Genomic DNA, 25,977 nt, shown 5'->3' on the forward strand with positions numbered 1-25,977 from the left:
GGCAAGGTTCATGGCTCAGGACCCCATCAGCCTGCTTTTAGCTCTCTGCTGTCTTTCAGAAAGAATTCCTCATCTTTCCCAGCCTATGGTATCAAATTTTCTCTCCTTTTTTTAAATTGAGGTATAACTGAGTTACAGTATTATATTAGTTTCTGGTGTATAGCATAGTGATTGGATGCTGTACACATTGAGAAATGATCACCACAGTGTGTCTAGTTACCAAAGTTAATACAATATCACTGTCTATATTCCCCATGCTGTAGCCTGTATCCCCATTACTTATTTTTATAACTGGAAGTTTGCACTTTCTGATCCCCTTCACCCATTTTGCAAACCCCCACGCATCCTTTCTCCCCTCTGGCACTACCACCAATCTGTTTTTATCTATAAGTCTGGAGTTTTTTTTGTTTCATTTGTTTGTATACTTTGTTTTTTTGATTCAACATGTTAAGTGCAATCATGTGATATTTGTCTTTTTCTGCCTTATTTCACTTAGCATAATACCCTCAAGGTCCATCCATGCCATGTCAAATGACAAGATTTTATTATTGTTTTTATGGCTGAAGCCTGTGTCTGTATGTACCATGTCTTCTTTATCTATTCATCCATTGATGGACACAGGTAGTTTCCAGATTTTGGCCACTGTAAATAATGCTGCAGTGAGCATAGGGGTGCATTTATCTTTTCAAATGAGTGATTTTTGTTTTCTTCATGTAGATGGCTGGTAGTGAATTGTTGGACCACACACACTGATTCCATTGTAACTGCACCAGTTTACATTACCAATTCATAAGGGTTTGCTTTTCTCCACATCCTTACCAGCACTTGTTATTTCTTGTCCTTTTGAAAATAGGCATTTTGACAGGTGTAAGGTTATATTTCATTGTGGTTTTGATTTCCACAATGATTAGTGATGTTGAGCATCTTTTCATATGTCTGTTGTCCATCTGTATGTCTTCTTTAGAAAAATGTCTATTCAGATCCTCTGCATTTTTTAATCGGACTATTTGTTCTTTTATTATTGAATTGTATGAGTTCTTTATATATTTTGGATATTAATCCCTTGTCAGATACATGATTTGAAAATATCTTCTCCCATTCAGTAGGTTGCCTTTTCATTTTGTTGATGATTTCCTTTGCTATGTAAAAGCTTTTTACTTTGATGTAGTCCCATTTGTTTATTTTTAGTTTTATATCCTTTGCCTTTAGAGTCAGATCAAAAAACAACCCTAAGACTGATGTCAAGGAGTTTACCACCTGTGTTTTCTTCTAGAAGTTTTATAATTTCAGGTCTTACATTCAAGTTTTAATCCATTTTGAATGAATTTTGTATAGAGTGTAAGATGGTTTTACTTTTTTGCTCATAACTGTCCAGTTTTCCCAACACCATTCATTGAAGAAACTATCCTTTCCCAATTGTACTTTGCCTCATTCGTCATAAGATATTTGACCATGTAGGTGTGGCTAATTTCTGGGCCTTCTGCTCCACTTATGTATGTTTCTATTTTTATGCCAATAGCATACTCTTAAGTGCTTTAGATTTATGGTATAGTTTGAAATCAGTGAGCATGATGCCTCTGCTTTTGTTCTTCTTTCTTGAGATCGTTTTGTCTATTTGGAGTATTTTGTGGTTCCATATAAATTTTGCAATAATTTGTTCTAGTTCTGTGAAAACTGCCATTGGTATTTTGATAGGGATTGCATTGAATGGGTAGATTGGTTTGAGTAGTATTGTCATTTTAAAAATATTAATTCTTCCAATCCATGAGCATGGAATACCTTCCCATTTCTTGTATCTTCTTCAATTCCTTCCCTCAGTGTCTTATACTTTTCAGCATACACATCTTTTATCAGCATGGTTAAATTTATTCCTAGATATTTTATTCTTTCAGATGCGATTGTAAATGGTATTGTTTTCTTGATTTCTCTTTCTGAAAATTCATTATTAGTGTGTAGAAAATGCAACAGACTTTTGCATATTAATTTTGTATCTTGCAACTATACTGAACTCATCAGTTCTAACAGCTTTTTTAGTGGAGCCTTTGTGGTTTTCTATCATGTCATCTACAAATAGAGTTTTACTTCTTACTTTCCAATTTAGATGCCATTTATTTCATTTATTGCCTAATTGCTGTTGCTGGAACTTTCAATGCTATGTTGGACTTCTTGTCATGTTCCTGATCTTAGAGGAAATGCTTTCACTTTTCCCAACTGACAAATATATTAGCTGTGAGTTGATCATATGTGGCCTTTATGGTTATGGTATATTTCCTCATGGCCCACTTTGTTGAGTGTTTGTATCATAGTTGGATGTCGAATTGTTTCAAATGCTTTTTTCTATATCTATTGAGACGATCATATGATTTTTATCTTTCATTTTGTTGAAAATTTTATCATGTTGATTGATTTGCAGATGTTGAGCCATCCTTATATTCCTGGAATAAATCTCACTTGATCATGGTGTATATTCCTCTTAATGGATTACAGAATTTGGCTTGCTAATATTTTGTTGGAGGTTTTTGTATCTCTGTTCCTTAGGGATATTGACCTGTAAATTTCTTTTGTTATGGTGTCCTTGTCTGGTTTGGTATCAGGGTGATCTTGACCTCATAAAATGAGTTTGGAAACATTCCCACATTTCTAGTTCTTTGGAAGAGTTTGGGAAGGATAGGTATTAAGTCTTCTTTGAATGTTTGCTGGAAATCACCATGAAGCTGTCTGGTGTTTTGTTTCTTGGGAGATTCTTGATTACTGATTCAGTCTCCTTATTAATAATCACTCCATTCAGATTTTCTATTCCTTTATAGTTCAGTCTTAGAAGAGTGTAAGTTTCTAGAAATTCATCCATTTCTTGAAGGTTGTTCAGTTTGTCGGCATATAATTGCTCATAGCAGCTTCTTATGGTATTTTGTATTTCTGTGGTGTCAGTTGTAATTTGTCTTTCATTTCTGATTTAACTTATTTGACTACTCTCTCTTTTTACTTGGTAAATCTAGCTAATGGTTTGTCAATTACATTTATCTCTTCAAAGAACCAGCTCTAGAGAATTAGAGCTATATCTATTTTTTTTTAGTCTCTCATTTATTTCCACTCTGATATTATTTTCTTCCTTCTACTGACTTTGGGCTTTGTTCTTCTTTTTGTAGCTCCTTGAGATGTAAAATTAAATTGTGTATTTGAGGTATCTCTTGTTTCTTGAGGTAGGCCTATATTGCTATGAACTTTCCTCTTAGAACAGCTTTTTCTATATCCCATAGATTTTGTTATGTTGTACTTCTGTTTCATTTGTCTCAGGGTATCTTTTGATTTCTCCTTGATTTCTTCTATGACCCTGTAGTTGTTCAGTACATGTTGTTTAAAGTCCACAAATTTGTAGTTTCTCCAGTTTTCTTCTTGTCATTGATTTCTAGTTTCACACCACTGTAGTCAAAAAAGATACTTGATGTGATTCCAATCTTTTTTAATTTATTGAGATTTGTTTTGTGTCCTACTGTGGGATCTATGCTGGAGAAAGTTCCATGTACACTTGAGGAGAATATGTATTCTTCTGATTTGAATAGAAATGGTCCATATATACCTGATTTGAGCAGAAATGTCCATCTGGTCTAATGCATTATTTAAGGCTGCTATTTTCTTACCTATCATCTGTCTGGATGATCTATCCATTGATGTGAGTGGGGTGTTAAGTTTCCTACTATTACTGTATTCTGTCAGTTTCTTCCTTTAGGTCTATTAATATCTGCTCAATATATTTTGGTGCTCCTGTGTTGGGTGCACATATATTAATAAATGTGTACCTTCTGCCTAGATTGACTCCTCTATCATATATATAGTGTCCCTTTTTATCTTTTATTATAATCTTTGTTTTAATGTCTGTCTTGTCTGATATGTCTCATATGAATGTAGCTGCAAAAGCTTTCTTTTCATTTCCATTTGCATAGGATATCTTTATTCCTTTCCTTCATGTTGAGTCTGAGTGTGTCATTACTTCTGAAGTGAGTCTCTATAGAGAGTATACAGATGTCTCTTGTTTTTTTTATACATTCAACCACTCTCTGTCTTTGGATTGGAGGGGTTTGTCCATTTATATGTAAAGTAATTACTGATAGGTATTTATTTCTTGTTCATTGTTTTGGGGCTGTTTTTGTTGTTTCTCTTTTTTCCTTTCTTCTCTTTCTTCTCTTATGGCTTGATCAGTTTCTTTAGTATTATGTTTAGATTCCTTTCTCCTTTTCTTTTGTGTATTTCCTATAAGTTGTTGCTTTGTGGGTACCCTGAGGTTCATATATATCATCTATGTATATAACCATCTGTTTTAAGTTGCTAGCAATTTAAATTTGAACAGATTCCAAAATGCTACATTTTTACTCAACCTCCCCTATGTTTTATGTTTCTGATGTCACACTTTACATCTTTTTATTTAATGTTTCTCTTAAGTAGTTATTGTAGTTTTAGTTAATTTTACATATGTATTTTAACCTTCATAGTAGCTTTATAAATGATTAATCCACTATCTTTACTATATGCTTATCTTTTCCAGTGAGATTTTCTTTCATGTTTTCTTCTTACAAATTACTGCCATTGTTTTCAGTTTAAAGAAGTCCCTCTAACATTTCTTGTAAGTCCAGTTAAGTCCTGATTAACTCCTTTAACTTTGAATTGTCTGTAAAACTCTTTATCTCTCCTTCAATTCTGAATGATAACCTTGTCAGGAAAACTATTCTTGGTTGGAAGGTTTTTCCCTTTCATGACTTTGAATATACCATGCTACTCCCTGCTGGCCTGCAGTTTCTGCTGAGAAATCTGCTTATAGTCTTATGGGGTTCCCCTTGTATGTTACTGTTTGTTTTCTTCTTGCTGATTTTAAAACTGTCTTTTTACCTTTTGATGTTTTAATTATAATGTGTCTTGGTATGGATCCTTTGGGTTCATCTTAATTTGAATTCTCTGGACTTCTTGAACTTTCATATCTGTTTCCTTTCCCAGATTAGGAAAACTTTTGTTCAGCCATTATTTCCTGAAATAAGTTTCTGTCCTTTTTGTCTCTTTCTTCTCCTTCTGGGACCCCTATAATGCAGATATTATGCTACTTGATGTTGTTTTACAGGTTCCTTAAGGTGTTTTAGCTTTTTAAAACTCTTTTTCCTTTTTGCTTCTCTGGCTGGGTGAGGTCCATCATTTTTTCTTCCAACTCACTGATTCATTCTTCTACTTCATCCAGTCTGCTGTTGAATCCCTCTAGTGTATTTTCTGGTGCAGTTATTGTAACCTTCAGTTCTGTGACTTCTGTTCCATGCTTTCTTATATTTTCTATCTATTTGTTGAATTCCCATTGTGTTTATCTGTTCTTTTCTCTAGTTCAGTGAGCATCTTTATGACCATTATTTTGTATTACTCATCAAGTAGGTTACTTGTCTCCGTATCATTAAGGTTTCCTTCTGAGGTTTGCCTTGTTCTTTTGTTTGGGACATATTTCTCTGTTTCCTTATTTTGCTCAACTCTGCATATGTTTCTATGTATTAGGTGAAACAGCCACATCTCTCAGTCTTGAAGGAGGGGCCTTGCACAGGTAATAACCTTTCTTGTTCATCCTTGCCCTAGCTTTTGGTTGTCTCTTGAACCTTTGTGAGTGTCCAAACCACCTGATTTGTTCTTGATATGTCCTGGTTGTTGAGGGAGTGTGATGACCTGTCAGTGTTCTATGGGAAGGAACTTCGTTTAGCACTGTGTTTCAAGCTGATTAGAATCCAGGCTGTCAGGGAAGCAGCTTTTAAAGTATGCAAATTATACTGTCCTCTCATAATCCCTGCTGGCCTCCAGACCAGAAGACCCGGAGGTGAACAACAGTTAGAAAAGATGGAGCTCCAGATGAGTGTATAAATCCCTTCCTGGGATGTGTCATCAAGCTGTAACTAGACTAAGAGGGTATGCAAAGATGGTACGTCCCTGCTTGCATTTCCTGGGAGTTCCTCCTTAGCTGTGAGATATGTGGAAAACCTGAGCCCTGTCCTTCAAGGCTGAAGCCCCAGGCTAAGTAAATAGGCCTTTTTCATAGGAAGAGTAGGGCTGTGTTTCAGTCTGCTTATCTGTCCATGTCCTGGGGTTGGTGGCCTGCCAAGAGCACCTATTCTATTTCTTACATGTGGAGCTCAGGAACATCAGGCTCCTTGCCTACCAGGGGCTGGCAGTCAAGGAACATCCATTGTGGACTGCATGCACCTGGTGGCATTAGCTAGGCAGTTGGAAAGTATTTCACCAGCTTCAGAAAGATAGCAGGAAAATATTTTGACTTTGTCCACCTGCAGGCTTCAGAAATTCAGCAGGAGAGTGCCTTGTATGTATGTGTGTACTGGCTTTAGGCTGGGAGTGGGAGAATGCCATGACCACTTGCGTTTGCCTGCCCTGGCCTGGAAATGGGAGATGCTGCAATCGCTGGTGCTCTCTGGCTTCAGCGAGGCAATGGGATAGTGCCATAACCGCTAGCCTCCACCTGTCATAGCAAGGTGGCAGGGGGTGCTGTATCTGGGCTCACCTGTGTGTTAGTAAAGTCTGTGGAGAATGCAGAAATGACATCTGCCAGCACCTCCACCTCTGGGCAGAGTTTCACTTGTCCCCTGCCTCTGCAGCAGATTCTTTTAAATTAGCAAATGGCTTCTTCACATATAGTCTAGGTGCTTTTCAAACTGTGGTTTGTTCAATTGGTCTCAGAGTAAGTCCACACAAGAGCCCTGTAAAAGGGAAATCTCAGCTTCCTAGAGCGCTCTGGGTCCCTTGCATGTTAGTCCCATTGGTTTTCCAAGCCAGACATTTTAGGGGCTCATCTGTGCAGTGCAGGTCCCAGGGGGTTGGGGGTAAGGGTGCACCAGACTGGTGAGACCCCTTCTTGTTTTGTGTCAAGGGGCGAGGGCCGAGGGTTTGGTGAGATCAGGTCTCTGCCTCTCCTGCCTGTCTTGATGTGGAGAAGCTATTCATCTAGTTTTCAGGTCTTTTTTTCAGAGGGAAATGATCCATAGGTAGCTGGAGGTTTGGTGTCTGTGGGAGGTGGTGACTGCACAGTCGTCCCCTGCCCCCATGTCACAGAAGCCCCCGTATAATTCTCTTGGTAACAAGATGACTTGAAGGAACCTTTGGGCTTTCAGCACAAGCCATCAGATTACCTGAGGGTTTGCTGGTCCTAAATCTATGATTCCCCACTTCTCCCTCTGGTACTAACAATTATACATCAGCACATGAATTCAAGCATGAAATAACAGGTTTTTTTTTTAGTATTCTAAAAATAGAAGACTTCTATCAAATGACTTTTATTTTTAGTATTCTAAAAATTGAAGATTTTTATGGAAAGGATTACTATTTTGTTTTTTTTTGAAGTTAAATATATCTTTACCTTTGAGTGGATCAATGCTTTATCATATGGCCATTTACTTGGCATTCCTTTTTATCATAAAGGGGTCTCATGGTTGATCTGCCCAGTACCAGAGCCAGGAGACATTTGCCCTGTCTTCTCTGAGTGCATGTGGGTGTCTCTGTGTGGGTATCCCTATATATCTACCGGCCTGTTTTATCTGAGATTATCATTCTCAGTTAATTCTTTTCTTTCCCCCTCTTTTGTCTCTGCCACTCAAACTGATTCCGGCCATCCACTAGCTCTCATTTGGGATAATAGCCTCGCTTTTTGCCATCGTCTTGTCATGTTTGATTCGGCTGCACAAGGATTTTAAATGAGCCAAAATGTTTGCATGCTGGGCTCACCCTGCTGCCACAACGTGTTGCAGAGCCACTGCGCCACTTGATTCTGGTATTGATGATTGCTGGGGAAAAAATAAGAAATGGTTGGTGGCTCTTGTAAAACTCATTCACGCCAAGCCCCCTTTAAACAACAGAGAGGGAAGAAGAGAGAGATCGCCTGTTCCTCCTGCTGCCTAGCTGGTCATCCCATTGTGTTAGTGCCAGGCTCCCACTGGCAGATTATGGTCTTGCTAGGCCTGTTATTGTAGAAATAAAAACAGTAAAAAAATAAAACAAAATAATAAGAGCTGAGGAGTTAAAATCAGTGATTTATGGCCTATGGGTTTTAAGTCACTGGTGAGAAAGGAACCTCATTTTCTTTTCATTTTATTCTCCCTGTCCTAAATTTACACAAGTGGGGACAAACTAACAGAACTGATTCTTACTGTGTGAAGTTTGCAGGTATAATCACAATAAAGGAAACTAGAGGGTGAGAAAGTGTTTGTTTCTAAATGACTTGCTGTTAATATGTCTGCACTGAGCTTTTTGTTATCTAAGACCTACCAGTTACTTAATGTTATTTTTGTTAGGTTTGAAAAGGAGTCTAGTGATGACAAAATATATTTCTACTTTACCATTTGAGGTTTTTGTTAAAATAGCAGCGTTGGCTGCTTCCCTCACTCTGCATAAGCAGGACCTAGAGCTCCCGAGGTATTGTGCTTGTTTGGGAGGCAAACACGTAATTCAGCATGTCCATTTTTTTTTTTTAATTCTTCTCTCTGAGACAATGAGATTCTCCTGAACTTGGCCCACATGATTCTTGAACAATGGAATAAAAAGTACAAAATTCAATGAATCAAGCCATTGTTTTGTTCGCAAGACATCGACAAAAATCACCTGAAGTTCCCTCAATAGATACTGTAATACAAATATTTCAGCTTCATACTTCTTTTGAGCTGTGCTTTGTTCATTCACATGACTCCTGTTACTGGTAGCTCGTGATTCTTTTAAAAGACTGGAAATTGTCACGCATGCCGTCTTACTGCTCTTTTCCGTTGTCAAGTTAAACGGAGCTGCAGGCATCGCCTCTCCTCTCCTACTTCTGGTGAAACGTGCTTCCTTGTTAAACCTGAACCCAAGCCTTCCTCTAAGGTTCTTCTCCAACAGTATGTGCCCCAAACATGCTGAATTCCTCTACTGTCCATGACCTCTTTCCTAGTCTAGGAAAAAAAATGAACCAAACAACAAAAAGAATCTTCCCATACACTTTGATAACTGCTCTTACAGAGCTGCTATGCTTATCGCATTTCCTTTACCATCAATTTTCTCATAAAAATGTTTCATGCACCTGATCACCAAGTCATCTCAGCCCGCCTGTGGCCTGGTGCCATCTGACCACTGTCCTTCAGTTGCTGCCTCTTGGGTCACCAGTGACCTTTCTGCCATGGAATGCACTGCTCTTTTCTCTGTCCTCGTGTTCTTGAACTCTCTGCTGTACTTACAGGCCCTTTCTTTGCTGACACTTTGTTATTCCTCAGCTTACATGACCCTATACATGCCTACAATTCTCCCTTAAGCAACATTTTGTTTCCATGGGTGCCCAACCACCAGCATCAAGCTGGCATCATCATCTTCCATGAGCAGAGCTTCAGAGCTAATGTCTATGCATGTAAAACCCGCTCGTACATTCCAGTCCCAAACTGAATTCTGATTTCCCATAACACTTCACAGTACTGGTCAGAGCTGCTTGGATGTCCTTCCTGAAGCTCCACACACCCGTTTTCCAGACAGTTTTTCTTCTTTCCCGTTCCAGGTTTTCATCTCCTATGCGATTTTGCTCAAGTCTCGCCTTCTATTCCAACATCCACACTAAAAACCTTTCTAAGCCATCTTTGACTCTGTGTCTTTCTCATTCAGTTGTCCACTTGCAAAATGTACTAACTGTACAATATTTTATTTTATCCTCATTGCAATGTTGTTAGGTGGACGATACTGTCCCCACATTCATTCTGCCATCGAGTAGCTAGAGATCCTTGGCCTCATTTCAGCTGTGACATTCCATGCTGCATAGAGGATAACTCCCTGGCAGGACAGTTGGGGACCCCCCACCCCCTAAGCCAGCCTCAACATCTGTGCTGCTCATGCTATTGTGCTGGTGCTTGCTCTCTCCTGCTGAGTGGATAGTACGATGCTAGTAAGTCCTCCCCAGCAAAGTCTCTGAAGAGCCCTTTTCAGATGAACAGCTACATACAGTAGCCTGAGGGCAGGTGTACTGAGAGAAAACACTAATTGGATTAACCCCCTTGCTTTAGATACACGATCTTTCTCTCTCCTTGAATTTAGCCTTAAACAGGGCCTACTGACTGTTCCTTTAAGAGACACATAAAAAAAGATTATCAATGACATCATGGTCCGAACTGACCAATTTTAGATGTCAAATTTCTCACAGAAACAGTGAGTACAGATTTTGAAGAATGACCCATCTACCTAGATGCAACATACCATAAAGCCTGCAGCTCTACAGATGCATTGTAATTGCAATTAGAACAAATAGCCTAGGAAATTGTAGCTAAGGCTAGTAATGGTACCTACAGCCTTGGAACTGGGTATCAGATGCTATGATCTTATCCTTGACTTCTTATGACTAAATGGATTTCCTCACCTGGCGTGTTATTTCTAAATTACACATTTTCAAAATATCTTGTGATCAAATAATATAATACTTTTTATAAAATTTGAAGTGTAACGTTTGTTGTTCCTGTGATTAAAGACCAGTTTTTCTCTGCAAAAGATCCATCCCCAGGCAATTTTTTGAGCACTTACTATATCTGCAAAGCATTGCATGAGATAAGTTAAGGGGTTTGGGCTCATCCATTCAGGAGCTTCAGAACAAAGTGGTGGAGACCGTGAATACCCACACCCTGAGTGTTAACACAACCATTGCCTTTCATCTGTTATGCTATTCTCCTAAATCATGGTGGATGACCTACAGGGGAGAAAATAAAAAGATAGTGGTGAAGAATTTTTAAAAAGAATATATGGCTGTGAGGCAGCCGTGTCTTCCCCTGGACTTTGGTGTGTCAGGGTTTGCTCTCAGGCTGACCAGTTCACTCATTAGATAATATGACCATTTTACCAAATGGTGTGACTTTCATTTCCAGAGTTATCAGCTGTAAGATGCTTCTCTGTCCTCGGCTGTCTATAGCAAGAATTATATATATATGACCCCGAAGCAGGATAGCATTTCAGTAGGTAATTTGTCTCTCTCTCTGGGATTAGGAGAATAATGCTGTGTTCTCCACCTATGGGAGGAACCTTGCCAAAACTAATAATTAAGAGGAATTTTCCAGTCAATTTAGGATCTTCAGTCAATGTTGAACAAGAGGGGATTCCCTAAAATGTATATAGTAATTATTCTTTTGTCCATATATTGTTTTCCTTTTTGCTAAAATAGAGGCTCTTCTTGAGCAGAGATGGTGGTGGCTTGAAAAAGAAAAAGAAAAGAAAAAAAAATGGCAATGATATTTAAGGCACAATAATATCCAGTGAGCAGGTTTGTAGGCCTTCCTTGTAGAGGTGAATGCGCTGTCTTGTTTTGTGCAGCATGAGAGAGTCCAGAGGGACCTGTGGCCACCTTGAAGTCTCTATGTAGCAAATAAAGCACAAAGAATCATTTGCAGATGCTGACAGCTCTTGGCTGTCTACCCACGTGAAAGGTAGAAGCAACTTGTGAAAAAAGAACAATGGATAATTGTCTTCTAGCTTAAACTTTATATATACTTGCTATATATATATATATTTATATATTTCAGTACTTAGTGTGTGTGTGTGTGTGTGTGTGTTGTGTGTGTGTGTATTTTTCAGTTAAGTGTTCAGTGAAAGGCAAGTATCTTTCTTCTTATTCTTGGGATTCGTTTCTACCCCATCTCTGACCAGGTGTTACATTTAAAGACCTAAGGAGGCTTTAGTAATAATAATGACTCCTCGTTTTTCCCAATTCATTGCCTGGAACTTTATTTGTAGATGATCAAAAATTAACAGTATCCAAATGTATATCACGTTGCACTGGCTGAGAATGACCTCAATTTGTTATTTAATAGCTTATCTTAGGTAATTCCAAATTTATTTACTATTTCTGTTAATATTTAGTATTAAAGTTTAAGACTTTCTGTCTGTGTGTGTGTGTGTGTGTGTGTGTCTGTCTGTCTCCCTATCTCTTGTGTCTGTCTGTCTGTTGGATAAGAGGCAGAAAAAACCCTTGTTTTCCCCTGAACTCTGTCTCCTCAGGCTTCATTTGGTAAAAGTGAGTTTAGATTAGATAATTTTAGTTCTTTGTGCAGAGCTATTTTTAAATGTAATTTTTACTAATAATGCAATTAGTTGGGTCTTTTGCATAATTTGCAACACGGTGTTGAAGTTTAAGAAGCTTCATTTTATTTTAATTAACAACTGATCAGTAATAATAATCAAGCCACTGCTAACATTACCAGCCTTAGCTCTTAAAAAAAAAAAGAAAAATAGAGGGCAGCAGACACATACTCCTCCTTCCCCTCCCCACTGTGAAATATTTAATAAGTATACCATGTATAAAATTACCCTGTTGGAGAGAACAGGAGTTGCATTCCAATATAGATCGCAGGGGAAAAATCACTCAGAATTGCAGGCTGCTGTCCCCACCTCGTCCCCTCGCTCTCCTCCCCTCTCCTCCTGTCCCTCACGCTCTTCTAATTGTCTCCAAGTTCAGTTGTGGGGGTGGGAGCGTGTGCGGGGGTATTGTGACATTTCAGTTTACAGTTCCTAACAATTCCTTTGCACATTCCATTAACACATTATTTATAGCTTCATAAAAGGGTCCTTTTTTCCCCCTTCTTCTTTTAACAATATCCTTGTATCTCTGATGATAATGCTATCTGAGGATGGAACTGTTCTTTTTAAACAATCTGTTCCATAAGTTGACTCCTCATTGGCTCCCTCTATTCAGCATCCTCCCATCACACTTAAACGTCTGCCCCCAAATCCTCTGAAGAGACGCGACTCAAATCTAGCAGCTGAAAAAAGTCCGAGAAGGGCTTGGAGCCGATAGCCTACATCTCACAACCTGCAGCTCTGAGGCTGCAGAGAGCCCTGAACTAAGGATGGTTGCATAAACAGGACTTCCTAGAAGTCATTATCTCCTAACGCCTCAGAAGCGCACACCTGACAAGCCTCCGCAGCAGAGAGGGCCGTGTTTTCCCTGATAAATTCCTTTTGGAACCCACTTGTTAGTCAAGCGTTGGCGCGCACTAACTACAAGAAGGATCCTGTGTCTGGGGCGTAAATGACGGTTCCGTGCCACTGCCTTCCAGCACCCCCCAGTTATGGATTACTCTGCTCTGGACTTGACAGGAACATAATTAGAGCTGTTGATGAAATCTGCCCAATTGTTCTTCCATGGCCTCAGTGGTCAGGAAATCGGGCTGAGTCTTACCTGTCACAGGGTCTGCAGGCTCCAAACACTTCATATTAACTATGTTATTAATGTGCCCATGACTGGGAACACTTGAAGGGGGCCAGGCCCTAATGGCACCTTGCAGTGCATATGTGGTGCTGCATTAAAAGTTGCAGTAGGGAGAAGATGTTCATACAATGCCTGGGTATATATGTGTATTTGCTGGCAGCACACTGATGCTTTCATTTCAAAACATGGTCTTTTTTAGGCCTTTACTGAGATGGCAGTTTTTGCAATATTGAGTTTGAGGCTATTTTAGCCACTACTTAATCCCATAGATTCTCTAAGAGGTGAGAAGGGCAGTGAAGTACGGTAGTTAAGAATGAAACTTGGGGGAGTCCTTGCTCATTAGTCACAGGCTTCTTAAATATGTTATCTCACCTTGTGTCTCATTTTCCTCGTCAGTAAAATGGGAAGAGTAGTTGTAAGGAATTACATGAAAACATCTCTGAAGGAAGTGAGCACAGTGTCCGGTTGGTCAGTGAATGTTCCTGCAGTGATGCTGGGGTGGTGGGGTACCAAAGTCTAACCTCTCGGGTCTCCTTGTGTATGCTGGCATGTTTACAGAAACACTCCATTTGGGCTGGAGCCCTGGTGCTTTTTGAGTAATAGTTACAGTATTGGAGAAAGAATAAACATTGCAGGTTAACAATACAAGGGGCTGTTAATTGTACATTGAATTCCACGGCCGTTCTGTTAATGCAATTCACATTTCCTGGACAGTGTCATCTTCTAAAATAAAGAGTGAAATGCCATTTAAGCATATTCATATATACCTGTATCCCATTGATCTTTGTATCTTTAGCAAGGATTTGAGCCCCTTCTCTGCGTGCATATAATGTAGGATGATCTTTAATGCTGTGTTTGTATCTCTAACCATGGGGCATTGGGACGCAAGCAAATTGACAAATGTCAACTGAGCTAGGTACCATAATCAGTTGTTATGAAGACAATGTAGACTAAGATGATGGGTTAATAAAAGAGAAAGGATCGGAGATGTGCTTCTGATAAGAGGACATCATTCTTTACAAAGAAGTTCCAACATCACTAAAAACACAGTAACAAAGTTACTGGTCACTGAAATACAGCCTTTGGTTTTATCTGTTAATTAGACGTGAAAAAATAATTAAATGACTTTTTTATAACCAGTTGTAATTTTGTATTACTACACTCTGCCTGGGTTTTATATTTGTAAAAAATGCCAATACATATAGAGGTGAGCAATCTCTAAAATATTAAGGAAGAGGGCTTGGTGTGTGTGTGTGTGTGTGTGTGTGTGTGTGTGTGTGTGTGTGTACATGCCACTCCCAGAAATAATTTATTTTGTTGAGAGGGTATATTCTGATACATGACTTTCATTTTCCTTTGTTTTAAATGTTTATAAAGCTTTTACTATAAACCTGTGATGTAGGGACTATTAGCGTCCCCACTTGGCAGACATGGAAACATAGGTTAGGTAGCTCGGTAACATGGTCTCTGTTTGCCTCTGCATATTTTCCTTCTGTGAAAGATGCATTTTGCAAAAAAAAAAAAAAAAAAAAAAACACCACCACCACAACCAAACAAGCAAGAAGCAGGTAAATAAGTCCATACATTAAGATCTCTTCAGCCAAAAAGCCAAACAAAAACACACCTTGCCTTCAGTCCTTAAATTTGCTGAATATATTTATAAATTTGGTTTTGTAACAGGACTACTGTCAAATGTCACACAAATCCATTTCATTCATAGCTAAGAGTGCTCTGAAGGTCCCATGCTCCAGAGAGGACCATCTGGAGGTCCCCTTCCTGGGGGAAATAGCCCCCACATCCAAGCTCTGGGTTTTGGGCATGGGAGATGTTCACTCATTGCTAATGTGTCTCCAATTTCTAGCCTATGAAATTGTGACCATCGTTCAAGGCCCTTCTGAAATGCCCCCTTATATATGAAGTCTTTCTTGCTTCTGGTTCTATTCAGAATTAATTTTACATTTCTCCAGTTTCCCTTTACGTTTAAATTGTGGTTACTTATATGGACCTATCAGGTCTTATTGACCATTCATATTCTCCAAACATCCAACCTGACACTGTATACAGGTGTGTGTCCTTTTACTCATTTAACCAGTTGGTGAAATAGGATAATATACAAGAAGTCAATTAAGAAAGTCTTAGTGTCAAATAACTTATATGAAATAGGTTCTATATTTATCAAGAAGGAAGAAAAGTACAGAGGACTAGAGAATTATAAGAAATTTCATTCCAGTGCAAGGAGATACATATTATTCTTTCTGTTTTCTAGGTGAGGATATGGATAGGTTAAATTACTCCTGCTCATGCAGTTAGTGAGGGCCAGAGCTCAGATTTTATCATAGCTTTTCCCACAGGTACCATCAGAAATCAAACAAATACAACACAACTACAGATCATAACTTAATAAGTGTTAAAAACCGGAACAGAACAGAATAAGCTGAGTGTCTTAGTATAGCAAGAGAGAACTTCTCAGAGATACTTTTTTAAATAAAATCACCAGATCACTTTATCACTGTATTATTTTTAACATAACTTTCTTTTCAAGAGCAAAATAGTGCATATCTACTGTAAAATATTTTAAGAATACAAACCTCAAGAAAATGAAAATCCCTGTAAGTCCATTATATTCAGAATTATACTGTTACCGTTTAATATAAATAATACCTCCAGGCCTTTTCTGTGGTCATAACCTGTAAATCTGAGCTGTACTTTTCTTTCAGTTTGGAAGCAGCCAATGCTCCAGTGTCAATGCCTGTGACAGACAGCTGGGATCACCCTTTTTCTGACATAGCTGGGAAGGACAGAGGAACTTAAGCATTCTCATAACAATCCTGTCCTAATTGTAGGTACTGAAGGTTACTAATCATCACTTGGTCAGCTGATCATTGTAGAGCTTTCCAAGCCCTCTAGAACAAAGTATGGAGAAGTATGGAGGTAGAATTTCAAGTTCCTTTCTGAACTGAGGACTGAAGTAGTAACAGTGTTATTCCCCTGAAGACTCTTGCGTCCAGTCTGAAGTTGGAATCATGTAGCATGGCCTAAAATAAAGAGCAAAACCTTTGGATTCAGAAATGTCTCTTACCCTCAGTTTCCTTATTTGTGAAATGGGATAATAATATCCACCTCAAAGGCTTACTAGTGTAAGGATGAAATTACATTGGGATGTATTTATAAAATAATTCTCACATGATATCCAGTAATACTGATATAATACAATAGCATGATTATCACTAACCTCTGCTTATCACCTATCTGGACTTCGGAGCCAGGTGGTAAACTGTGCTTGATATAGCTGGCGAGCCCAGATCACACAGCTAGTACTTAATCAAGGTCAGTAGATATGCCAGCACACGTTTATTCCACACTGTACATTTGGTTCTGATACTACATTTCAAGGTACTATTTCTTTACAGGTGCAGATAATTGTAGTGTATTAGAATTGTATCTTAAGCTAATGCATGCTGATTTATTGATTGTACACCATCTGTATGTTTGTTTGTGTGTGTGTGTGTGTGTGTGTGTGTGTGTGTGTGTTCCTTAAACATTTGCTTGAATCATGGTGACTTGAATGCTTTATCATTAGAACTTCGCTTAGATTTGAAGTAATGCTACCTGCCCTTCCTTAATGTGTCAGAAAATGAGACTATTTAGGAAAATCTTCCTGTTCCCCCAAGTTTCATTGGCAAGGGAAATAAAAGAAACTTGATTGGGCATTTATACTCCCAACAAGATGCTATAAGATTGATTTTGACACTTTAACTCAGACAATAGGGTTGACTTCAGTGGTTGGAAAGGTTTTGCTGTGGAAGATTTAATGGATTAAATCTGTTTAAAGCTGCGGCTTGGTAAACTATGGGAGACTCACCTGCTTACGACCATGTACCTTTCAATACTGGGCTGAGAATACAGTACCATTATATTTCCAGAGGGTCCTGGTTAGGAGGCTGATGCCAAGGAGTCATGTTACTTTAAGTCCTTCTCCATCTGAAAAGCTTCATGGAGTTTAAGCAGACTACCTGAGGTCACACTGCTCTTTCGTGGGGGAGACTGGATTCCAACCCAAGACTGCTTAGTTCTATCCACGACATACACTTCTAGCATTAACAGGAAACAAACTGACTTGTCTCATTCATTTCTTAACGTATTTGTCTTGCATTAAATGCAACTTAGAATCCACCATCTCAGATTTCAGGCTTTCCTTTCCTTCTTGCAGTCCCTGAAATGTTCTAACACCTTTCCTTATGATAACACATTGCATTTGCAAAGCTCCTTACAATATACCTTTTGCCTGAATTACCCTACTGGACACTTATAACAACCCAATGTGGGTATTATTGTCCACATTTTATTGTTTTTTTTTTGAGTCAAGCATCAAGCAATCTTCAGACATATAACAATAGTGGTGGAGTTCAGCCCCACATATTATTCTTCTAAGGCATAGGCCAAGGATTTCTCCATCCAAACTTTGCCTTAAGTGGTGAAAAGCATATACAAAAAAGGACTTGTTTCTAGGCCTGGAGCTTTCAGAACGGACAAGGAGAGGTAATGATGCCTGCATTTTCTGCATACCTTGTCATGAGACGGGGAAGAGAACTATTATACTGCCATGATTTTCATGGTGTGGGGCCAGAACCTTATGGCAAAGAAAGGCTCTCATAAGAGGCAGGCAGACAGATCAAGTTATCAAGGATAGTCCTCTGTGCCACTGAGACAAATTCTGTAAGCTACTGACCTCTTGATTCTAGTATATCTCTGTCTTCAAGCAGGACCACATGCAGACAGATATTGAATATATGTTTTTAAAAAATTATTCTTCATTTAGTAAGGTGAGTAAGGTAGACAGCAAACTCAATGTGGTTCATGGTTTGTTACTTGCCATCCTTTTACCCACAAAAATGTGCTACAAAAAAATCCGCCATAGTAAGACACTAGTTTGGTAAATTGCTGTGTACCTTTAGCATTCCTTATCTGAAGCATATGCTAGTGGATGCTCATGTTTGAAAGGATGACTCACAGTTAATCATTATAAGAAATAGGCTTACCACTTCATAAACTCTAGGAAAGACTGTTTTCTTTTCTAAACATTTAAATTACTCAGCCATTTTATGCATTAAAACCCAATTATAACTTAGCATGTTGGAGAATTTCAAAAGCTATTCCCTGCAGGATCTGTGCCTAAAACAACATTTTATCATTCAGTAGGTTCACACTCCCTCTAATACAGGCTTTTAAAAAAAGAGGAAGGAGAAGGAAACAGAAAAGAATGAAGCAGCTTCAAATGCAGAGAGGCACTAGACAAGACCCTGGGCATTACCCCCGCCTGTGGCAGTTCTCCAGGAATGTGGAGGAAAGAATGTCTTTTTCTACCTTCTCTGGACTTGGCTTGTTAGATGTGCATGTGGTTGTATCAGACAAGGGCTAAATAAAATAAATGTCTTACAGCTGAAAACCTATCCCCTTGGCCTTAGAGCTCCAGCCAGGTGCATTTTGTGAAAAGTGTATACAAAACTGACATCTTTCATTGCAATGGAGGGCAGTCGGTCAGGAGCAAAAACCGTGAATATACTTTAATGTTTTTTGCATTGTAGGTTATGAAAGCATAGGCCAGTAGCCAGTAGGTTTTTTTATTTCCCTGAGGAATCTCTTTTAATCTAATACCGCATCCTGTAAAGAAAGTTTCTAGTCCCACCAGAAACCTGGTAGTTCTAACACTCTAGATGAGAAGTTGGCTGAATTAAAAAAAAAACAGTTGGGAAGAGCTGGTATTTAACTTATTGGTTAGCCTAGAACTGAAAATGGAAACAAAGTCAAATGATTTAAATGTCTTAAAAAGAATGTGTTTTCTTGTATGTTTTTTGTCCTGGCCGAAAACAAAGCCTTATCGAAGCACTCACTAAAGTAAGGCTATGGAATGCCAAAGGGAAATGCAGGTTTCTCCTGCTATGTGAAAAATAGGCCTATGAAACCTATGAAATGATATAAAGTGAAGAAGCAATTACCACTTCATTAAAGCAAAAAATCCTCTTGGGGTTTTCTTTGGTTGGTGAAAACATGTACTAATGTTGGCCTTTTGTAAAGTGAAGTGGCATCAAATGGACTTCTGGGTAGTGAGGGAGTCCTCCCCAAAGAATGGCTCCCCAGCATCGCTAATGCCATCACGATATTAACATCTTTAAAATCACCAGGGAAACACACAGTTGGTTTCTTTCCAAACATAAAGGAAACAACACAAATAGTCCTTTCCTACTCTTTGGGAATATTTTATATAACCTTATATGCAGTAGTATTATGGCTCTCCTTCTCTAGCTCCCAACATAAATCAATTTTGTCATTGTAAATCCACTAAATAGTAGAATAATTGGCAGTATTAGTTGCCAGGGGTCTTTGCTTCATCCTTCTACTATCTTTACAGAACAGAAATAGGATTCTCAGAGAGGGTTCGTGGCTTAGCACAGTCAGTCTTTCAGATAATGGCAATTCTGGGAATGAAATCCAGGGGACCCTGATGTGAATCTAAGGTTCTCATCACAGGATTTCTCCCTGAAATATCTTTGTTTTAAGGAGTGAGTAGTAGGAGGGAATCAAAATGCTAGAAGGCTAACATACAATTCCAAGACCCTCTTCCCCTTTCCTCGTTGGGTAGACCCATTGTTATTCTCAGCAATTCAAGCCAACAGAACTACTAGGTGGCAACATTATTTTTTTGAGCTTTGTCTCAAATCAGAATGGTGTCTTCTGTGTGGAGCCTGAACTGAGATAAATGTCTGGATTGTGGGCCTTCTTTGTTAATCTGGAAGATTGTATTAAGGTTCCAGATGATACTGAGATTTGCTAGTTAAAGTCCTACTTGTCAATAGCTCATCTTGTTGGATATTTAAAGTTCAAGAGCTTTGTTTGCTTTAGTTAAGTGCTCTGAAGTGTTTCAACAGCCATTGGCCCATTTATATAAACAAATGAAGGAACTCACTGTTAATCCACGAAATCCCGGAAGCAGCCTGAGCTTTAGGAGTAACAGAAATCCTCAGAGACTTAAAAGATAAGCTTTCCACGCACCTGCCTACTTCACTTTGTCAAACAACAAGTGTGTGCCAGTGGGTCTGAATAGCTTAAGAGGGAAGGACTGGGAAAAAAAAAATTACTTCTTTATGTGCATGTTTCTTTAAATTAATTAATTTGTGAGCTTTTTGCTAAGAAGTAAAATTACAACCTTGATACTATTATTTGTTTTCAAGAGATAAATTTTCTTTTGTTGTTGATCACGTGGGACAGTTTTAATTGGGTCTGTGAAAAAACTGGTTTCCTCTGTGTGTTAGTTATTTTATATTATTTGTCATCCACTCAGATTTTCAGTCAGTATCATTATTTAAGGAAACTCCATTGTAGAAAAGTGACTTTTTAAGCTACTTGGGCACAGTACATACATATGCAAAGGTTGAAATTCACTGTCAAATAATGTCATCTTCAAACAACTCTAGAAAAATACATCTCTACCTTTTTAGAGAGAGTGAGATCTCCCAGTCTGACATCCAGTGATTTATTGTGCCATATTTTTCCAAACACTTGAAAGGTGGGTATGTTTGCTGCAAGTTCTGACTCCTATTCTGCATGGTCAAGTAGTGGAGAGTCCCTTAGGGATTTTAGAACACGGACGTCAACCACGTGAACTTTGAATCCACATCGACCCTATTTTAAAGCCCAGCTTTTGTCCATGAGTAGTCATATGACACTGCACAATAATAATAAAATGGAAATAATAGTATCTTCCACCAAATGTCATTGTGGGACTCAACTGAGACAATGTATTGGGTTGAATCATATGGAATATTCTGTATTCAAGCATTATTTACTCCACAACATGCCAACAATTTCAAATGTCCAGTTGAATGGGTAAAATGTTTAGAGAAAATTGAAACTCCTACTTCAATAGCAACTTCACAAAAGGGACTATGGGCTGGAAGGAGGGAAATCTGAATTTACTAGTGAAGGTAAAGCACACGTCTGTTCCAGGAGGATGGAGCAGACAAAGTAAGAGGATTGACAGCAGCAGTTGCCAATGGCTTTTCCCGACTGTCCATTATGATTGGCTTAACTCTGGTACTCCTAAAACCTTAGTTCAGGCTTTGCTAAAACTTTAGTTCAAATACCTATAACTGAATCCATAAAACCAAATCGGGATCTAAAAACTTTGTAATCTAGTTTATTCAGGTTTGAGAAATTTTTTCCAAAATACCTCTGATCAAATATTAGTAGCCCACAAAAACAGGTAAAACAAAGTTCATGAAACCATAAAGAGAGAGAACATTTAGACAAGGGAAGGAATATTTCTATGGGAAAGGAAGAAAAGCTTTCTTGAATGGAGTTGGCACTTGGTATAGAATATAAAATTAGCAAAGTCTTACCACTTTCTCTACCCTGTCATATGTGACCCCTTGACATCTTGTCACCAGTTTTAAATATCAGATAACTTATTAATCCTAACAAGTCTGCGTGGCTAATTGCCAACCAGTATATTGTCCGTAAGAGGCTTTAGCCAAAAACTGGAGGCACTCAGCAAAGCATTTCAGAGTAACTGTACCACCTGCTCTGAGTTGACACATCTTGGTTCACACAAGAACTTGAGAACACTCCTGAATTCTTGAATGATTGCCTAGAGCCCAAAGGCTTACTGGCATGGGAACCTGAGCTGGAAAAAAGATACCATGTCATAGATAGGATTATTGTGTCATAACTAGTATCTAAGGCAGTTTGTCCTGACGTAAGACAGACAGGGTGTAAGAAGACATTAGGTTTGATTTTGCCTACAATGCACATCAGCTTTTAAGTTTTCTCCTCTTTTCTTCTTGACATTCATGACTCCACATTTTGATTATTTTTTTCCCTTGGGTGTCTTAATGTTTTTACAGAGGAATGGAGGAATAAGCTTAAAAATTTCAAGAGGAGTTGGATTAAAATCGGATGGATTCACAGTTTATCTTGACTCTGGAATGCACTGTGAGGTTAAAGAGAAACAGTGACAAATTACTGCCAGCAAATGGAAAGAGAGCTTGGCAAAGGATTTTAAGAGCTGTAGTCTGGAATGTGAGAACTTCCTTAAGGCTTTCTTTCTCATTTAAAATTTTCTCAGGCTAAGCTTTTATATTTATTAAATTTTGGTATAGGAGCATCTCTTCCCTAATGAAACTCCTGTTTTTCTCTCCTAAGTGGAGGGAAGAACTCTATTCTTTTCCTTTCTGCTGTATACCCCCTTCATTTCCTATACATATTTCTATTGCTAGATGATAAAGGGTATTTTTATTTCTAAAATTCTACTGTTTGTTTCTACTCCATGTCCTGCCAATGTTTTCATTGTTCTGAAGAGCTGCCTACTCTCCTGTCCTGGTGGGTCAGCGTGTGAGGTGGTAGGGCAGGTGAGCCCCCCGTACGATTTATTTTCTACGAGGCATTGTATCTGTGTTTAGCATCATTTATAGCAACTAACCACATCCACAACTGGTAGAATTGTCTGGTTGGAGTAGTGAGCTGAAAACAGTGCTTAAAACAAATAAAAACGCTGAATAATATTGCTTTTAATCAGTTCAACAATGGCAACAAATGATTGAATACCCACGAGGTGGAAAGGCCTGTGATCAGTACTACAGAAAGAAAACAATGAAAAGGAGACCCAGCCTTTGCCCTAAAGTGATTTAATCCTATAAAAGCCATGCTTATAAGGCAAAGGACTATACCACAAGGCAGGACATGGTTGGGCCATAAAGATTTTGCTAGCAACATTAGCCTAAAGGAGGGACCTTTTACTTTGGGTGAATGGAAGAAAGCCTCCTAGAGAAGGAGACGTGTTTGAAGCTTTGAAGTATAGGTAGCAATTGCAATCATTTCTGTTTTGTTGGTTCTCGTTAGAAGACAGTAAGTGCTCATTAAAGAAAATAAATCAGAGTAGACAAAGACACCAGAAGATGATTTGAAAGCACCATAGCTGCTGGAAGACAATGGCTGTTAACACGGGGCAATGAGAACGGGGGCTGAGTCTGAAGGTGCAGCTGCTGGGCACCTTACAGTGGTACTGACCCCTGGGCATCTGATGTCTGGTGTGTCCTTACCTTTCCCAGACTCCCAAGTGCTCTCCCTAAAGTGCTCACACAGAGCTAAGGGATGGTGGCTTATTCCTCTGGAATTTTCTATTCCATGTTACAATATTTGCTTATGCCTGGTGGACACAATCTCATCTCTCTGCAAGGGAAGGTGAATGAAGCGCAGATGAAGTGCCAACCTTCAGCAGTTCTTGTCAGTATTCAAATGCAATATTGTATCAATCCACTAATCGGTCATTAAAGGAACAAAACATCACTTCATTTCTCCCAAGAAGGACACCAACTTTACTTCTTCCCAAAAAGCTGTTTAAAGAAGTTTTAGTGGGATGAATAAATTGTATTTTTTTAATGCTTTATGCTTTTGTTATTTAGAGATGCTATTGTTTCATTTGAGGTGTGAGGAAATGTGCTAACCTTGTCTTCACTGGTGCAGCCATGCAGAAATGATAACTGTATATATATATATATATTTTTTATAAAAATAGGAACAGGAAAGAGAGAGACAACTTATTTAAATCCTGAATACAGTCAGGCCTCATATGCATTGTTAAAAAAAAAAGCCCTAAAGAATTGCATATGGATTAGAGGGATGAATATTCTATTATTTCAGTCTGTTCTGCTGATCTTCTTATTGTGACTTTGTGCTTCAGAAATCTGCTAGGAATTTGGCTTTGCAGTAGTAGGCAGTAATTTTAAATGTGTATCAAGCACTTGATAGTGTATGATTTGCGTGCTGTTGCATTCCGATTCCCTAAATTTTCCACCAATTTATTACTTTTTTCATACTGTTTTAATATTTCAGGATGATGAATATATACAGCATCATTAAAGGTAAATAAAAAATGCATGAAATTAAAAAATGGAATATTAGATGTTTCTTTGCTATAATCCCTCAGCCCAATAGGAATGAAATGTCTCTGTTCTATCAAGTAATCCCTAAACATGATTAGGAACCTGGGGGGTGTCCACGCAGCCCACATAATATTTGTATCATCTAAGCCTATTTATGTAAGGTTTGAGTAAAAGTTGTTATTAGAGGACCTATAAACCCATTTTGCAATTCCGAAAGATGTATTTGCATCTTAATCTTTTCTGCCTTTATTATTTTTGCTGGAGTTGATGACAATGTGTTCTTGATTCATTTTGCAGAATGCTATTATAATACCTCTTCTTCGTACTTAGAGGGTACGTTGGCTATTTTAATGAAATATGTTTAAAGACCAAGGATTGAGTTCAGCAGTTCATTTGGATCTTGTAGCTGTTTTTTCAGTATTTGTAGGAAGAAAGAAGAGTTAGCTTCCTTGGGTCTTTCACAAGTTCAGACATTATTTGATGTGTGTTTAGGGCAATTTTCCCAAAGTATTTTAAGGAAATCTGCTCTATATTAACTCACCAAGTCCCTGCGTTTTTAATTCTTCAATTTTTTTCTTTTGTAACAGGAATTTACAGTATGTGATGCTTTGCTACAAAATTGTTTAAGTTTAGTTTTGATTTTTGAACCAACAGAAAGCAGGGCTTTGTGAAGAGAATATTTGAATATAAAAAGACCAAAATGTGTTTTCTCTAAAGCAGCCTTGATGTATGCCCCAAATTGCTTACATGACTTATTTGGAAAGATATTTTTTATTAAGCCAACCTTCAGTGCTTGTCCTCTTTGAAAGGCATCTTTATAGGGAGAAGTTTCTCCAAACGTCTTCAAAGTGATATGTATGGTTCCTTATTTCTCTTCCCTGCAATTATATTTTAGCGAATAGCAGGCTTCTCTGAACCCAGTTTAGTATTTTAAAGGTGCAAGTATTGATCTAGCAATCACATGTAAACACTCTTGAATTTCACCAAAGTTAGGTGTGTACTAGTTGCCACTCTATTCCAAACACACTAAAAAACTAAGGCGTTTTTGAATGTCGAATTCTTTGACTGTACATCCCTTACTGCTTATTTATTTTGGGCTTAAACATAAAAGGCATTGTTTTACTATTCCCTGCTTAACCAAAGTCCTGGAATGTGAAGACCAACAGCTCTTATAAAGTTCACAGTTACAGCATGTGTTAAACGACCACAGTTCCTAATGAACACTTACCGAAGTTGTGTATCTGAAAACCAAGGACGCAGTGTGGTGAGACCTGTAAACCTCCGCTCCTGTTCTGGCAAGTCAGCTGTGACACCTGAGATGAATCCTAGCAGTGAAAGAGGCGTTCTATGGGCGTCTGTGTAAGTCAAGTTCATGTTGGCTTTTTCTGCAAACAGCAGGCTTAAGTGGAGGAGGGCAGTGTTGTTTTCACACTTTGCAAGTCTGCCATTTAATATACGCACTGTCAGCAATTGTGACAATTCCCCTCTGGAAGCCATTTTCTGTGGGTTTGTTCCTCGTTTTGCAAAGAAAATAGTGACACCAAATGACATATGGCCAGTATCTCCCTAGCTGAACTTTACCCCCAGGAAGACATTTAAGAACTGGAAGAGGAGGGGGAGGAGGTTTAAATAGTCCACACATTTATGCTGGAAAAATGAGCCGGAAGCATGTGCTTTCCTAATGGTCGTGTGACATTGGCGCTCCACAGGGTTCAGTCCTCTGGAAATCTGAGCCTCCCACCACCAGCTGTGTTCACCCACATGTCTCGGGTTCAGCTGGCAGATAAAGCTGTACTGTGTGGCAGCTGCAGTGTGTGG

General features: G+C 38.6%; 1 protein-coding gene and 1 long non-coding RNA gene across 14 annotated transcripts in view; one reads left to right on the forward strand and one right to left on the reverse strand.

Annotated features, from left to right (window-relative positions):
* The window catches only part of ESRRG (estrogen related receptor gamma), a 581,036-nt gene that overhangs the window by 261,215 nt on the left and 293,844 nt on the right, over positions 1 to 25,977 (forward strand). The window lies entirely within an intron of this gene.
* On the reverse strand, positions 14,729 to 21,868 carry LOC140846143 (uncharacterized). Its single transcript, XR_012125061.1, has 2 exons — positions 21,798 to 21,868; positions 14,729 to 16,257 (listed from the first exon to the last, which is right to left on the reverse strand). It is a non-coding gene; the product is annotated as an uncharacterized lncRNA (long non-coding RNA).

This window comes from Manis javanica, chromosome 14, assembly GCF_040802235.1.
Source record: "Manis javanica isolate MJ-LG chromosome 14, MJ_LKY, whole genome shotgun sequence".
Lineage (NCBI taxonomy): Eukaryota > Metazoa > Chordata > Mammalia > Pholidota > Manidae > Manis > Manis javanica.